Source organism: Cynoglossus semilaevis, chromosome 3, assembly GCF_000523025.1.
Source record: "Cynoglossus semilaevis isolate Cse_v1.0 chromosome 3, Cse_v1.0, whole genome shotgun sequence".
Classification (NCBI taxonomy): Eukaryota; Metazoa; Chordata; class Actinopteri; order Pleuronectiformes; family Cynoglossidae; genus Cynoglossus; species Cynoglossus semilaevis.
In genome coordinates, this window is record NC_024309.1 from 11306504 (window position 1) to 11323646 (window position 17143).

The 17143-nt window shown below is 43.7% G+C and overlaps 1 protein-coding gene across 10 annotated transcripts in view; it reads left to right on the plus strand.

Annotated features, from left to right (window-relative positions):
* rreb1a (ras responsive element binding protein 1a) overlaps positions 1–17143 on the plus strand; it is a 44525-nt gene that overhangs the window by 6707 nt on the left and 20675 nt on the right. For 4 of the 10 annotated variants that reach the window (XM_008308030.3, XM_025054585.1, XM_008308032.3 and 1 more), the window contains exon 2: positions 13029–13131. The exons of 5 other annotated variants lie outside the window; for them this stretch is intronic. The gene's annotated coding sequence lies outside the window, so the exon portion shown is untranslated. Of the gene's footprint in view, positions 1–12926; positions 12946–13028; positions 13132–17143 lie in introns of those variants that run through there. One more of the 10 variants, XM_025054586.1, reaches the window with a different exon arrangement.

Consider the following 17143-nt stretch of genomic DNA (forward strand, 5'->3'; position numbering starts at 1 on the left):
GAAGATTAATCCCCATCCCGAAAGGAGGAGGAGAAGGAGCAGCAGGGGGAGGGGGAGGAGGAGGAGGAGGAGCAGGAGGTGAAACAGCATCTGAAAGTTTGACTGGTTCATATTTCCATCACATTCAACAGGTGCAGGTTTCCTCCTCATGGTTTTACCACCGGGCTTTAAACATCAATGCTTTATTTGACTTTTTTTCAATGACAGAAGATATTAAAATGTTAATTAAAAAACTTCCATTTTCAGTTATTTAAATCTATTATTGCAAAAGTTTTAAGTTTTAATTTATTTTAAACTGTACAACATCAATGCTTTATTTGACTTTTTTTTTTTCAACAACAGTGTTTAGATATTAAATAATTTTTAAAAAACTTTCATTTTCAAAAGTAATTTAAATCTATTGCAAATGTTTAACTATGCATTGAGCAGTTTAAATTTAATGTTTTTGTACTTTTGTACTGTAAACTGTATTTCATTGATTTCTCTGAAAACTCAATGCATTAATACATTAGATTGAAAAACTAACAAAATCTTAAAATATATTTTAAATAAAATATTTGTTGAATTGAATTGACTTTATTTTAGTTAAAAGATAGTGAAACAAAGATGTTTAAAAATACAAAAACTGCTCTGAAACGTTGCTTTAATTGAACTTTAAAACAGTTTTTTTGTGTTAAACTTTTTATTAGTTTTTGACTCATGTGAAAAGTTAAGGGTTAGATGATGATGGTGGAGAGGAGGTTTGACAGGGAGAAGATTTAGAGCAGCAGCAGCTGAGTGATGATGATGATGATGATGACGGCGATGATGGTGATGGTGTCAAACCAGTTTGAGGCTGTCTGCCTCGGCAGGGCGGAGATGCTGTTGTTTCTGTTCTGGGTGTGGTGATGGAGAGGGAGAGGGAGAAGGAGGTGGGGGAAGGGCGGGAGACGCTCTTTCACGCCTCCTCCTCCTCCCCCGTCTGGAAGCAAATGGCTCATCACCTTCTTCCTGTGTTGTTGTCCACACAGTAACTTGAAAACTTTTTTTTTTTTTTTCTCCTGAAGCTGATCGCTGGTTCTTGTTATTATTTGAATGTCCCACATGGACGACACATGGTCTGCCTGAGTAAACAGGAACCCCGACTTCACCTCAGGTGAAGGCCGACAAAACCGAAACTGTGTCGTGTAATGGTGCGAGAATGAGCAGAGAACCACAGAGAAGAACCCTGTTTATCTGTCTGAGAATCTTCTGGTCCTGGTTGAATCATGTGACCCGCTGGTGGGAGGGGCCTGGTCGTCATCTGTGGTGTAATTTTGTTAATGCTGTTGTGCTGAGTAAGCACCCGGTCAGTCGTGAGTCAGTGTCTCCTCCTGTGGTCTGTGGTTGAAGGTGTGAGGCCCAGGTGCATCGTGGGATGCCATTTAATTTGCTTATAAACCAATCACCTAAAGATGAGGCTTTACAGTGGATTCATGAATGATTCACAGCTGCAGTGAAATATTGATTCATCGATTCGTAGAGTTTTTTTTTTTTTTTAATGATGATTTAATTCTTTGCAGTCGATATGATGCTTTTCATTGGTGGAAAAAAAAAAATTCCATCTCATGTTGAAAGATGTCGCCTTTACTAGTTGTTGTTGTTGCACAAATTCATTGATTAGATTTAGTGGCTGCACAGGTGATGGAGGTCACATGACCTCAGGAACTTCACGTCTAAAAACCGATCCACTGATCAATGGAATGGTGAGAGCAGGATGGTGAACACTGAGTCCTGACCGAGAGGATGAGTGAAACCTGAGACACGGGATGAATAGAGCTAAAGTAGGACATAGACTTGCACACAGGCACACACACGTACACACTCGTGCACACACACACACGCATACGTACGTGGACACCGAACCCACCAGGACAGCCCTGTGGTCTCCTCTCTGGGTTTAAATTTAGGCCTGAGGCAGCTCGATCATATTCATGGACACACACACACACACACACTGACACACATGGACACACACACACACTGACACACACAGAGTGAGAAAATATCAGGATGCTCGGCCGCCGTCAGCTGATTTATGACTTTTTGTGTAGACTGCTCGGCCGCCGTCAGCTGATTTATGACGTAGACGTTTGTGCGTTTCTTCAACTGTCAATTAGAACGAAGCGCCATGTTTTTATGTTTTATTTAGAAAATAAATCCAACCAGATTTATTTTCTAAATACTTTAAATTTTTCTAAATACTAAATACTTTGAATTTTCTAAATACTAAATACTTTCAATTTTTTGATGTAAATGCCTGTACATTTTCCTAAAATAGATAAACTTTACACAAAAGGAAAAAGAAAGCATAGAAAAACAGGAAATCTGTCACATGACAGATCTTGAGACTTGTAATGGTCCTAATATTTTTTTTTTTGTTTTTTGTTTTTTATATTAGTTGTTGTAGATTTAGGAGGGGCGGAAAAAAAGTGCAGCGCTCCCACAGGAAGTGAGAAGTTTGAAAACGCACGGTCATGCTGAACGTGTGACTGGCAACAGAATCATAAATGGCAAGATAACCTTTTGTGAGCATCCTGCGCTCCTTATCCTCCTCTTTCTCCTCTTTGGCCACCTCCTCCTCTTGTTTCAGATATACCCTCCCCCCCTCCTCCTCCTCCTCCTCCTCCTGCTCCCTCCATCCGTTGTGACATTCTTTCACAGTCCAACTCTTCAGACTTTGGACTCGCTGTAAATACGGTTTTATTTGCTGCAAACAGGGTGAAGGTGGCTGTGGCTGTGGCTGTGGCTGTGGCTGTGGCTGAGGGGGAGGGGGTGAGATGAGGGGGTGAGATGAGGGGGGGTACATTAAACACACACACACTTCTATCCAGTGATAGTTTGCTCCACAAGCTGCTTATCAGCAGCACAGTCTCACCACACCCACACGTGCACGTGCGTGCACACGCACTAACTCTGCAGCGCTGCTGGCATCCCATACAACAGGTCTGTCCCACACAAGACTTCAGAACATCCAGCCTCATTCCTCTGTGCCGTCTGCGTCGGTGCATCACCCCGTGTAAAACTCCCCGAGTCGTCATTTTTAAAACATCACAAGTGTTCCAGAAGTTTCTGTTTTTGTTTTGTTTTTGAAGGTCTGTGTTGTTTGGATTTTGACGTTGGTGAAAGTTCCATCTCTGACTGTTCCGTTCTTGGGGAACCGTCCTGTTCCCCCCCCCCCTGCTGCTGAAGAGTGGTACAGCCCACACACACATGTAGGCTCTGACTGGAGGCTTCCTCTCCTCTCTCTCCCTCTCCCTCCCTCCCTCTGTGTGTGTGTGTGTGTCTCTCTCTCTTTTGCTCACTCATTTCTCCTCCTCCCCCTTCATACCCTGCCCTCCCTGCTGACTTCACATTTTGGAGAAAGAGGGAGGGAGGGAGAGAGAGCATGCAAATGACAGTGTATCCTCTGCCAGTTAAATCAACACAGGTAGATTGAGTTTTAACCGCAATCACAGCTGTGGTAATATGTCACCAATCGCGTTATGAAAAGTCAACCCAGTATTCTTAAAGTCGGACGACGTCCACGCCGTGTTCCGTTCCTCATCTTTGTCCACGGTTTTTCTCACCTGACGCCGTGTTCTGTTGAAGAAGATCCAAAAACCAGGGACGGAGACGGTGTTTCCTGACGTCCAGTAAAAGTGGCCTCACGTTGGCAAAGGATTTTTTTTTTTTTTAAATCAGTAGAGTTGTCCCCTGGTGGTCAATCAGTGTAATTGCTACTTCAAATGGGACACGCTGTCTGTAGCATCTGTTGCAACATATCCAAGTTGAAACGCTCTGATTTTTACGGCCCTGTTTCTACAGAAGCCTGAACAGACAAACCTGACATTTTGAAGCTGAAACATCATTTTGATCCTTGTAGTTGTGGTCAGTTGGGATGAGTGCGGGGGAGGGGGAGGAGAAGGGGAGGTGGGGTCCTGTGTTTGTTTTACTCTGCTGACCCACCAGTAGATGTCACTAATTATCAGACACTCAATCTTTAACAGAGGTGTAGTGTAGATCATTTTTGGCTCATGTTGTGTTCAGGCGTGTCAAGATTAGGACTGTATGGATGTGTGTGTGTGTGTGTGTGTGTGATGGGAATGTGCGTGGAGCACCAGGCAAACGGGAGTTGAATAATTCCTGTTAATCTGACTGTTAGTAAGACTGTAATCTGACACATACGTGGCCCCTCCCTCCTGTGAAAAGGTACCATTGTTTGTTCTACAAACATGGGTCACGCCTTGTTACCATGACAACCATGAGCACCAAAATGCCCCTTGACTTTTTCTTTACCCCAGTGGGAGCATCTCTGACTCCCTCATTTTTGTAACCTTTGGTTTTTTTTTTTTTAAGATGTTTACACCAAACTGCTCCTCCGTCCTCCCCTCACACCCGTGTCTGTTTCATCACTTCCTGTCCTCCCTGTCTGTCTCATTCTTATCTGCATTTTTCTTTCCTCTGTATTTTTCCGATCTTCTCTCCTAACTCTTCATCCTCCCCTCGTCTCCTCCTCTCGTTTGTCTCCTCTGTTCTTCCTATTTTATTCCTTCATACCAACGATATTCCTCACCCTCCATCTTTCATTTCCCTCCTCTCCATCCTGACCAGAATTCCTCCACTTCTCCCGTCCCTCATCTCCTTCTTTCTTAATTTTTTTTTTCTGTTTAGTTTAACAAAAATCAAACACAGTCATTGTTTTAAATGTCTTTTATTTCCAATGCTCAGATGTTGGAGACAGGTGTATTTTCTGCAGCCCCTGGTGTAGACACGTGTGTGTGTCATGACTTATTACAGTAACCTTGATAATCAGTCACAGATTCACTCTCATCTCATTTCTTCTGAAAACTGTGACTCGATTATCAACGATGGAAGAAAACTATGACAGCAGTTTGACTCTGACTCTGACTCTGGAAAAAAAAAGTCAGAGACGTTTAAAATGTTGTTTAAAAGTAGAGTTTAATCAGTGAAGGCTGACTGTGTGTGTGTGTGTGTGTGTCCTCTCTGTGTAGACACAATGTCCACAAACAGTGAGATACACAAGGACACGTTGACTTCTCCTCTGAAACCACACTTTTTTTTTCTTTTTTTTTTTTTTTACCTCTTTATTTTGTAGTTTTTTTTCACCCATTCAGTCCAGTCTGGTTAATCAGTTGAAGTTCTGCTACTGTTGTCTTTTAAAAACCAAATTATAAAGTTTGGGATTTAAATTAAAAACGGTCTGATCTGTAGTTCACTCATTAACTCTCATGATTCTAAAATCAACCATAAATTGAATCCACACGTAGTCACCATATGGGTGTGTGTTCAAGGAGCATCGTCCACAGGATGTGATGTCACTCTTTGTTGGGGGAGGTCTTTGGTGAATAGACGTTTGTATGTGTGTGTAAAGGGGGGGGCGTGGCCTCAGGTGAGTGTGTGTGTTGGGGGTTTGCAGTGTCGTCATAGGTGTGCCCACCAGACTCACAATAAACTGTCATGGGAAAGTGACACACACACACACACACACACGAATGGACTCACAAAGGTGTGTGTGTGTGTTGTCCTGGAGGCAGACACACACAAAGAGGCTCTGAGTCTTTTCATTCAACTGAAACCTGGTCCTCAGTGCCACGCCCTGCACACACACATTTGTTCTCCTGTTTTACTCCTTTTTCCACATTTCTATCTTTTATCCCCCTCCTCCTCTTTTCTCACCTCATCTCCCCCCTGTGTCCCCCCCTCCTCACCCTTTTTGTCTCTTCCTTTCTTTCCTCCTGCTGCATCTACAAAACTCCTCGTCTTCTCCTCGACTTATTTCCTTCCCTCTTCTCACCTGTGACATCTTTTCCCCCCCCTGAACCCCCCCCCCCGCTGAGCCTTTGTTAGTTTTTCTTCTTCCTCCACCTCCTCCGTCTTTACTCCTCACTCCAAGGTTCACCCAGCAGTTGAACCCACAGTTAGGGTGGAGAAAACTACCGTTTCTTCAGATGAGCAGTAATAGTTGTTGTTGTTGTTGTTGTTGTTGTTGTTGTGCAGACTTTTAATGAAAGAAAACAAACCCTCTTCACCTCTAAAAATCATTAACTACTGATAAAGACTCCTCACCTCTGAAGGAGGAGAAGGGCGGGAGGGAGTTTGATACAGAGGAATGCTCAGCCTCACCCCCTCACCTCCCTCATCCCCCCACCTTTTTTCTGCATCCTGCTTCCTCTCCAGACAGGAAGTAAAGGATGCAGCGCTGTTGTTTCAGGGCTGACACTCACACTCACGGACGAGGAGATCAGCCTCAGGTGGAGGAGGAGTAGAAGCAGGAGGAGGAGGAGCAGATGGACTTTGTAAGAGTCAACTCTCTCCCTCCTCACCCTCAGCCTCCCCCCACAGTAATACATTAACTCTTATCTGTGGCAGAACTTTGTTCCTGCTCCAAAGGGGGGAAAAAAACTAAAGATGCTGTAAAACAAGATGGCTACTAGGAGGAGGAGGAGGAGGAGAAGAAAGTCCAGCTCTAACTAAATGAAACTCCTCCTTGTTTTTCGTCAGACTGTAAAACAACATCCACCTTCAGACAGATTTCTTCTCCACACAGAGAGAGACAGCGAGAGGCGGAGTGTGTCTCCCCCTTCTTTCACAATAAAGCTTTTCTTTGTGTGACAAGAATTCAGACATAATGAGATGATGACTTTCAGCTGAGGAGATGCTGCTGCTGCTGCTCCCCTCTCTCTCCTCATCCCTCCTCTCATTCTGCTCTTCCTTTTAACCGTCCTGTTCTCTCTCGTTTTCCTCCCCTGCCCCGTCTTCATCACTACTTCTCCTGCCTCCCACCTCCTCCTCATCCTCTTTCCGACTCCCTCCGTTCTTCGTTAAATCTTATTTCTCATCTCGTCTGTCAAACTCCTCTTTGAAGTTACGTGCTGATTGTTGAAGATACTGATCGTCGTTTAGACCAAACTGTTTTTGTTGTTAGTTTTAACAATGTTAACGTGGGCCTCCCCCTCCTCCTCCTCCTCCTCCTCCTCCTCCTCCTCCTCTGTCTGGTAACGTCAACAGTAGATGTTGGGTGGCACTCCTCTTTTCTCTCCATCTCTGTAGGAAGAGTTTAAACTCTTTCATCACCTGTGTGTGTGTGTGTGTGTGTTGAGTTAGCTCTCAGCTCAAACCGGCTCTGGCGTGTGTGAGCACGCTCTCTACGGCCTGGAGGCAACGCACACACACACACACACACACCCACCCAACTCCCTGCTTTGACTTCATCACTTTTAAGCACTGTCATCATAGTGTGTGTGTGTGTGTGTGTGTGTGTGTGTGTCTGATGATCAAAGAGCTGGTCTTGATTGACGATCAGTCAACAAACAGCTGTTTGTTCTAATCAATACCACAGGGTTTTCCTCTCATCCAATCAGACTGCGTTGATTAGGTTTCGTTGTTTGTTCCTGGTCGATCAATTTTTATGTCACCCTTCAGTTCGATTCACATTTTGTTACGATGAAGGCGTTTGACGAGCGCACGCCGCTCCGTCCCCCGGTCCGTTGAATTGTTAATGCGTCTGATTCTCCGGGTCATCAAGTCTGACACCTAGTGTTGGAGAAAGTCATGGAGTTGATGGTTGTTGGTGAAGTCAGACTCACACATTCATGCACTTGGTACAGTCGTGTTAGCCAATGAACAGGCATAGAAACAACAACAGAAGAAGAAAGATGGAGGAGGAGATGATGAGAGCTCCCCCTGCAGGGATGGAGTGGTGGAGCAGATGAACAGAGTCTGACTTAACTGGAGTTTGAAAGACAATTAGAAGGAGGAGGTGGTTGGTGTGTTGTGCTGATTGTTGTCCTTATTCCTTCCTGTTTACGTTGTGTTGTTGGACTTTGGTTCAGTGTTGTTACAGTCAAAGCATAAAAACAGTGGATGAGGCTGATGATGCTCTGACAGGACATGGTGGGGCTGAAGGCTCATGCTAATCTGTGAAGCTGTGCAACAAGAAATATTTAAAGCATTCTTAGCATCAAATAATTTGCTTTAAACTATTTAAAAAAAACACACACCACTGTTGTGTTAATTGCATCAAATAATTTGCTTTAAACTATTTTTAAAAAAACTCACAACTGTTGTGTTAATTTTTTTCTCTCCTCTTTCATTTTGCTAATGGGGTTAAAAGTTCAGTGAACGTTGACCGTTTTGAGCCATAAACGTTAGCCTTCTGAGCAGCGCCGCAGTTAGCTCACCAGGTACGTTTAACGAGCGCTCCTCTCAGGTAGATGATTAATGACGCGTCGTCTCCTCATCCTCTTATTGACATTAACTATTACATTCTCTCCTGCGTCAGAGCCGTTGTGAATAAGAAGTGAGGGTGGCAGCAGTCATGGATGCAGGTGACACTCTAGTGAATAAATCTTTTATACACACACACACACACACACACACACAAGCCTTCAGGTTAGCATCTGTTAGCATGTCGTAATGAATAGAGGTCTAACAGAGGAGAGAGCAGAGGTCGTTGGCTGTCGCTGACACCTGTTTGTGTGTGTGTCTGTGTGACAGCTGCTCACACTGTTGACCAAGCCAACCCCCCCCACACACACACACACACATAGACACTTACATTATGACTTGTCCCCCCTCCCAATCCCCCCCAACCTTCTTTTCCCTGCACCTCTGTGTCTGTAATTACAGAAGAAAGCTGGAGAAAGAGAAGGTGGTGGATCAGTCTGTGGTCCATCAGTCTGTGGTCCATCAGTCTGTGGTGGATCAGTCTGTGTTTGTCATCATGTGCAGACAAACCCATGGCAGTCTACTGTGCCCCCATTACCCCCCCCCCTCCACCCCTTTACCCCTGGTTGTTTCTCTCTGCTTCTCATGCTTTTATGAGGAATAAGGCAGTGTTGAAATACAGGAAGTAAAAGTGCTGAGTGATGGACAGAAGAACCTCAGGACGGTCACTGTAACTTGCTGACCGCAGGTCTGTCGCAGCCTCTTGTTGAAGATGTGATGAACGTTGTGTGTGTGTGTGTGTGTGTGTGTGTGTGTGTGACTGTGCTCACTGGCATCACCAGAGTGTGTCACGCTGATAACGTGTTGATACAGGACACACATCACCGGTGCAACTCGTACTGTACTTTTCCTTCTCCCACTAAGACAGACTTTTACAAAAACTCTCAAGGATTTCCTTTGAGTTTGGATTGAAAAACAAACAAACTGATGTTTGTTCTAAAAAGAGTGGGTAAACGTGAGGTTGAACCCTTTTTATGGTGTAAAATAAACAAAACAATTTTGACGGTTTCTTTGTGATAACTGCACAGTCCACGAACCAGTAACTGGGACTGAGTCTCTGTTAGAAGTTATTGATCTTCACTGTCCCGACATTTATCTGCTGTAAATGCAGTGCAACATGTGACGGCATCGTGCGTGAGGCGTTTGGGGTCTGCACTTTTTTTTCTCTTTTTTTTCTCTCCATGTCACTCTGCACATGATCAGACATGAACAGTAAGTTAACCAGTAACTGCATGTACTGACTCATCTCAAGTGATAAGGATGCTGCGGCTACAGAGAGGGTGAGAGAGAGAGAGGGTGAGGGATCACTAAAAGAACAACAGTCAGAGAGTGGTGGTGGAAGAGGAGGAGGTGTTGATGTCCTTAAGGCAGGAGTCAGGCACCTTGCCAGGGCCACACTGCTCCTGTCAGCCAATCAGCTCTGAGGTTGCATACAGGGTGGAGGGCAGGCAGCCACTCAGGGCAGAGTTTAGTTTAAAGCAGCTCATCTGGTCCAACCAGATTTTCTTTTTGATTCGACTTGTTCTCTTCTTTTTCTGACTCCCTCCTTCTTATTCTTCTTCTCATTTCCTTTTTTTTTTTTCCTCCCGCAGCCACTGAATGCTCCGTCCACACCCGCGCTCTCTCTCTCTCTCTCACTGTTTTTCACACATTCACTTGAACCTTGCTCAACCCTGTCTTTTCACGCTGTGATGATTCTCCGTAGTCTTGTAGTTGTGAGGCGTGTGTGTGTGTGTGTTTGTGTTTGTGTGTCTTGTCAGTCATTTAAACAGATGTTCAGACAAACGTTGTTCCGGTTTGGACCAGTTCTCTCCTCCCGTGTTCTACTCTGGCCTCTTCCCCTTTTCTTCATTTTTAGTAAAAACTAATAATATTTTATGTATTTCTTAAAGGGAAAGAAACCTTAAAGTTTGATGCAGTGGTGTCCCGTCAGAGCAGACTGATGTTTCTGTTGAAGAAACGCAGCAGCAGTGAATTTGAAAATCGACTCCTGATCATCCTGAACCTCAACAACAACTTTGCTCCGTCATCTTTCTGATTTCACTTTCTTTTCCTTCGACACTTCTTTCTACCAGGAAACTGAAGTTTGTTAACGGCTCACTCTCCCACTCCAAAGTTCATGGGGAAAATGATTGATTTTTTTTTTTTTTTCGGTGGGAGTTTCTGGTACACAGCTGCCTCCTGTGGTTAGTTTGTGTCACTGAGTTTACTCTGAAAGACAGACTTCAAACTCCAAAGTCACGATATGACACGTTTAATTAACACAACGAAGGCAGAGGTGGGTCAGAGATGACTGTGCTGTGATGTCAGACTTCACTGGTAAAATGATGGTGTCGCAATGGACGTCAGGGAAGACGTTGGGATCTGACAGTTCAACTGAGAAAACATCTCACAGCTGTTTAGAAAATCAGCTGATGCACAGCTGCCTCCTGTGGTTCCCCCGTCCCCCTCCCTCTCTCTCTCTCTCCCTCTCTCTCTCTTTCTCTCTCGTTGCACCGTCACCATCCCTTTAACCTCCTCTCCTTTTTTGTGTCTTCTCCTCCTCCTCCTCTTGTTTCCTCTCCTCCTGCAGGCTGGCTGCACTTGTCCATGCCTGTCAACCTAAAGCAGAACAGCATTCTTCAACACACACACACACACACACTCTCTCTCTCCCTCCCTCTCTCTCTCTCTCTCACACGCACACACAACACACATTCCTCATCCTGCTCAGCCAGTTATTTTTACCAGCAGAGTGTGTTACAGGCGGCCGGTTGCGGTGCTGCCGTTCCTCCTCGACCCGTTCCTCCAAGCGCCGCTCTCAGGTTCGGCGTCGTCACTTCCTCTGCCGACTCCCAGTTAACCCAGTTACAGTGTAACACACACTCACCAGCAGGCTGCGTCGCCGCGGCGGGTTAATGTTTCATGACTTGTGTCGAGTTAGGAGTGAGAAAAGTCAACTTGACATGATAAACGTGGGGCAAAAGATGGAGGCTGCAGCTGCACGGCAGAATAAACAACAACAACAACTACTAACTAGTTATGGATTAGAAACCTCCTGAATCAGAGGTGACAACTGTTTATAATTGTATTTTTTTTTAAAGAACATGGAAGGGGAGTTTTGCAAAGTGAACTATTGTTGAGGATTTCTTGTGCGAGGAAAGTTCTTTAGGTGTTTTTTCTTCAACATCTGTGATAAAATTCACCACCTGTCGGAATTTCCTGCAGTTTCTTAAATGTGGCTGTAGCCTCCCTGACCACGGTTCTTCTTGTCTTTACATTTTGGACGGACATCTGCAAATATATGAAAACTTTTGTCTTGTGTAGGAAAAAAAAACCCCGTGGAACTTCCTAATAATGTGAGACGCTGTGTCTCTCAGCTAGGACCACATCACTGCAGACTCAGGCACAGCATCCAGGCAGTTAGCAGCGCTAGCCGATTAGCTCGTGGCTTAGTGAGGGCTTTGTGTGTCGGAGCAGGAACACGGTGATAAACCCTGGTTTAGACTGGAGTCATGTGACCTCTGTGTCACTCGACACCCCTCCACCGCTCTTTAACACCATCATCAGCACTTAGAAGGACCGTTCATACCGTGTTAGTGTGTGTGTGTGTGTGTTAGCCCGCACCTCACCACTGAGGGGCTTCAGACTCTCAGGTGTTGTTCAGGACATTTTCTCTTCGTCCATCCTCAGTAGTCTCCTAATCAGCCTCATCAACCCTTTAAGCTCTTAATCTTTGTCATTGCCTCCTCTTCCTCCTCCTCCTCCCCTTTCTTCTGTTTTCCTCCTCATCCAGTCATCCCTCCCTCCATCATCTATTTATACGCCCGTCCCGCATCCTCTGGCTTTGCAGCCTGTTGCCATCCCTCCGTCCCCTCTCTTTGTCTCTCCTTCCTAACCTTACGTCCTCCAGGCAGCAGATTATTGTCTTTGTGTCCACCAGTCATTCAGCTGCAGTTTATTTAACCTCAGTACACATGGATGAGGAGAAATAACAAAAATATGCAGATAATCCCAGTCCCAAGGTCTGGACAAAGACATGGAACTTGTTTTTGTGTAAACAAAAAAAAAAAAACCAAGTAAAGAAAGGGCAAAATAAAATTTGTCTTCACCTTCCTCAGAAATTGAATCAAAAATGTAAAAAGAAAAACAACAAAATAATTGGAACATTTAGCCGAAAGTTGTTGTGCATCATTTGTGCCTTAAAAATACTGAATAGATTGTTTTGAAGTGTCTGGGTTTTGAGAAACAGAATAAGTTGAAGTGAAACTACTGTAAACTTCTGGAAAGTGCTTGACAAGTGAAAAGAAAGAAGGGAAAAATGATATCTGGTTATCAACAATATAAATGTTTTCATTTTTTGGCCAAGGGTAGGGGTGATCAATAATGATGAATTTTTTTTTATTCGATCTGTTTTGTTTTTGCACAAGTCGGAGCAACACACACACACACACCCACCCAGTGCCTCAGTGTTAGGTACAGATAGCAGTATCTTCTCTGTGCCGTCCTCTCCGTTGTCTTCATGCTTTTATCACACAGTGGTGATTGTTTCAGCTCAGCAGGATGGAACGATCTGAGATTTACCTCCTAACCTGCCTCTCTGTGTGTGTGTGTGTGAAACCTTCTTTACCTGTTGAGACAAGAAAACCTTCTGCCTCTCAGTGGACTTAAAGAATGTCACATGTGTTCCTCCGCGGTGTTTCCCTGGATGTTGTTCAGGTTCATTGAACTGTTCATCTGTGTCTGTTGTTTGTACAGTAAGTGTGTGTCACTGACTCTGTTTCTGTGTCTTCCCTCTGCAGTGTGAGCAGTGGTTGCTGACATTCGCACGACAAACCCGTCCCCCTCCCGCTCTGCCCCGCCCCTGAGACGTGAGCGAACGTTGCTTAACGAAAAAAACAGAGGGTAAATATGCTCCTCCTCCTCCTCCTCCTTCATCCCTTCATTCATTCATTCATTCACCTGTCGCCTGTCGAAACCGTCGCTCTGCCTGACGCGCTTCCTCGTCCTGTGTCCATTTTCTTGTGTCCAACACTTGAATATCTCAGTGTTCTGTCTTCATCTTGTCTCTCCGTACCTACTTCTTGCTGCCTGTCCAGCTGATGTTTCATTTTCTCCGTCATATCATTTTTGTTTCGTCTTCCTTCTTCTTCTCCGTCTCCATCCTCCTAATTCCTCGTCATTTGGACTAATTCATCGTTACCTCGTCCTGTTGTCCTCTTGTTACTTCTCTCTCTGTTCCTGTTCAGTTTTGCTCATTCTTCCCTTTTTCTCCTCCATCACTGCGTGTCCACAGTTCTGCACCGTGTTCCCTCCTACATCAGCATGGCCTTCAACCGTTCACCTTTCAATAACTTTTGCAAAGATCAAATGTTAAAAACAAAACACGGCCTCAGCTGCTGCTCTCTGTTTGTTCTCTGTGTCATGAGATCAGGACACCATCAATTTTGACATAATTTCCTTTCTTAAAAAAAAAGCCCCAACTATCAGGGTTGTTTTGTTCACCTTTTTTTGACCTTTCCCTAATATTCTTGGCTCTGTACGAACTCTAAAATAAAACCAAAATGATTGATTTAATACAGACAAACTATGTATTTACTTTTCATATAGAATTACTGACATAAAATGATTACAGAGTAAAAGCTAAAAGAAAATTTAAAATGAAGTTAAAATTATATTTAATCACTGAATACAATTTCTTTCATTATCAAGAAAATACAATTGTATATTTTTATTTTTAGTTCTTATTAAGTGAAATAAAAGAGAATTAGTTTAGTTAATTAACAAAAAAATAAATATTAAAAAATTAAAAAGTTTAGTACTAAGTTATTGATACAGATAACTGTTATCAATAAAATAACTAAAGTTAGTGTAACTATTTATTATTAATATAGATATCGCCAAAAATCTATATTATTTACTATAAATTACCAATAAACTACCCTGCAAAAACCAATTGAACACAAAGTTCTAAGAGGAGACATAAAAGATGAGACGCTGTCGTGTGTGTGTGCGGGAGAGAGAGAGAGAGAGAGAGTCTGTGTGTGTGGAGGCATCTGTGTGCTGATTGGCTGACAGCGAGCAGACATTTTCCACACAAACTCTGTTCACTGGTTGGTTGAGAGGCTCCCCTCCCCCTCAGCCTCCCTCAGCCTCCTTCAGCCTCCCTCCTCCTCCTCCTCCTCCTCCTCCTCCCTCTGGTATGTGGTACAGTAAGAGCTGACACGCCGTCGATGCTATCTCAACACTTTATCACGTTGGGTCTAAACTCCAACCGCTGCTGCGCAGGGAAAAAAAACACACCCAGCCACTGAGGCCAGTCAATCTGTAACTGAGCTGAGAGAGAGAGAGAGAGAGAGAGAGGAACAGGAGAGGGGGGGGGAGATGAGATGATGCAAGAGAGGTGGGGGTGGAGAGAGGAGAGAGGATGAGCTGAGGAAGAGTTCATCTTCTTATATACATACACATCAGCCAATCAGTGTTCTGCAGCTCACCGTCCCACATCAGAGTTTTTATAAAAACTTCACAAAATGTTAAATATCTGCAGGTAGAAGTTGTTAATCCACTCACTTGTAATTATTTATTTTAATTAAATTTTAACTCATTTAACTAATCTACTTTGTAGTCGTTGGTGTGGGCGAGTTAAGGGATTTATAAACATTAACTTCCTGTTAGGAAAGTTTGGCTAACAGTGAGACAGAGTTAGTTAGTGCTCTCTAAACTACGGAGAAGTATCTGCATTGAAAAAACAAGCTTCTTAATGCAGATCTGCTGCCCCATGTGGTCAGTTTGGGACATTATAAATACGTCTTTAGGTGGACAAAGTTTAAATTCTCCTTCTCAAACAAATTTACATTGTGCAATATTTGTTTTTTGTAATTTCTAACACAGAGTAAATTTGTCTCCTTCCTGTGGGAATTCTCTCCCTGTTGTTAAAGGACACACATTTACCATCATCACACCTGGATGGACAACTGTGTACAAAACCAGGATAAAAAAAACAGCCAGAAAGGTGTTCACGCTCAGTCGGGTCTAAAAGTTGGAGGTGGAGTCACGCATCAGTTAGCGTTTTTTTTTTTCCTCCTGCAGAAGGAGCAGTGGAGGATGGGTAATGGCAGCCAAGTGTTAGATGGAGGAAAAAGAGGGGGTGGAGACATCAGTTAGCGTGAGAGAGAGAGAGAGAGAGCGAGAGAGAATGCCCATCAATCTCTCCTGCTCCAAACTCACTCACACATGGGGAAGCAGCAAAGTTCTCTCATGTGAGTCTGAGCTTCCTGTTGTGGTGGAAAGTAAGACTGCAAGAAAGAGAGACAAAAGAGAAGCCGTCATAATTACAGCGACACCTAAGAAAAAAAATAGAAGTTCAATTATGGTTTAAAACTGTTTTTATTGAGTTTAATCCTTGATACAAAAATGATAATAAAATCAAGCAGAGTCAGATTTTTTTTTTTTTATTTTAATTTTAAGAACCTTTTCCACCTACTTTATCTCAAAACCTTTCTATCAGAAAACTGACCATAACATTTAACATTTTATGATAAACATACATTTTTGTTTGTATTAAATAAGTAGTTGTAACAAGTATCGCTCCAATTAAAGTTCCTTTTTAAAAAAAAAATCCGTTTCAGTTTTGACGACTGAGTGACTTGTTGGGTTAAACCTGCAGTTGAACTGTTGATTCTGTTGACGTGAGGCTAATTAGCTTCAGCTGCCGCAGTGGCGTGAAGATGGTTAAATTGGCTTCTAATTAGCAGCAGCTGTTCGCTACAGCTAGCTCTGTGAAAATGATTTGATTTTCTCTGGCTGTGTTTTTCTCATTGACACAAGTACATTAACATGAACGCAGCCTCACCGGGACCTGCTGTAGATTTATTAGTGGCTTCAATCAGTCTGGCTAAATGCTAACATGACGAGTGTTAGCCGACTAGCGTTAATAACATGATGATATCAGCTTGTAGTTTTGTCTTGTTCAGTTGGGACCACAAACTGTTCGTCTCATCCTTGTGGCAGGGCAAGAGATAAGTTGATGAGATAAAAAAAAAAAAACCCCAGCAACCGCAGTAACACTGCTGTTACGGCTGTTACTGCTGTCACTGCTGTTACGGCTGTTACTGCTGTTACTTCTGTTACTGCTGTTACTGCTGTTACTTCTGTTACTGCTGTTACTGCTGTTACCGCTGTTACTGCTGTTACTGCTGTCACTTCTGTTACGGCTCTTACGGCTGTCACTGCTGTTACTGCCGTCACTTCGGCCCTTTGCTGCCGTTACTGCCGTTACTGCTGTTACTGCTGTTACGGCTGTTACTGCTGTTACTGCTGTTACCGTTTCCCTCCTGCATTTGACGTCAGAAACAAACCAAAATCAGCGTATATTTCGGTGTAGTCGTGGTCTCCGTTTTCATGGGCTTTTGTGGGTCTCCAGTTACACTTGTCGTAAAGCGACATAAACTCGACACCGCCCCCTGCTGTGTAGTTTAGGTGTCAGCTGTGATGTCAGGTGAGAGAGAGCTGATTTATGGTCGTCAAGTGTAGTCGGTATTTATTTATTTTTTTACCCTATTGTTTGGTTTTGAACTAAAGAAGTTTTCTAAAAGAAGAGGCGACTCGTGTGACAGCGGTTGAAGGCAACACACACACACAGAGAGAGAGAGAGTTTTGTTGTGCCTTTGCATGGATGTGCACAAGTGTCAGCTCGTTCTGTTTCTTCACAGTCGAGTGTGTGTGTGTGTGCGTGCGCACGTGCTTGTGTGTATGGGTATGTGTGTGTAACAGGCGGGCCGTGTCAGTGCTGTGTGTGAGAAATGATGGCTGGGAACAGATGTAGTAACATCAGCTACAGTACACACACACACACACACACACACACACAGACAGATCATGTACTGTGAAGTTTTCCTCACAGGTTCATGTTCCTTCA